The sequence below is a fragment of the Lepidothrix coronata genome, unplaced genomic scaffold, assembly GCF_001604755.1.
Source record: "Lepidothrix coronata isolate B3197 unplaced genomic scaffold, Lepidothrix_coronata-1.0 Scaffold389, whole genome shotgun sequence".
Lineage (NCBI taxonomy): Eukaryota > Metazoa > Chordata > Aves > Passeriformes > Pipridae > Lepidothrix > Lepidothrix coronata.
In genome coordinates, this window is record NW_016690569.1 from 31,933 (window position 1) to 32,571 (window position 639).

Sequence of the window (639 nt, forward strand, 5' to 3'; positions counted from 1 at the left end):
TCCCAGTGCCAGAGGGCAGGGTTAGGTGGGATATTGGGAAGGAATTCCTATCTCTGAGGGTGGGGAGGGGCTGGAATGGAATTCCCAGAGCATCTGTGGCTGCCCCTGGATCCCTGGAAGTGTTCAAGGACAAGTTGGAGCAACCTGGGATAGTGGAAGGTGTTGGGATTGGAACTGGATGATCTTTAAGGTCCCTTCCCATCCAAACCATTCCGTGATTCCGTGACTGCCTTCAGTCACCAGGGAATTTCCTGCTTCCCTCATTTCCTCATTTTCCCTCTTTCTCACTGCGCTCCTGCTTCCCAACGAGTCCAAATGCCACTGAGCTCATCCAACCCCCCGTTATCCACGGGTTTTAACGGACTCTTTTTCCTTACTTTTTTCCGAGCCCAGGCTCATCCCTGCCCACCCCTCCTGACTCTCCCCATCCCTGAAAGTGTCCCAGGCCGGGCTGGACGGGGCTTGGAGCAACCTGGGATAGCGGGAGGTGTGGAAGGGGATGAGTGGGCAGGACGAGCTGTCTCCCAACCCCTCATCCCACGGGATGTGGGGAACAATCCAACAACTCCAGGAGCGGGATGCACGGGAGGGGTTTATTCATCCCAGCCCGGGGAAGAGCCCTTTGCCGGCTCCCGGGGC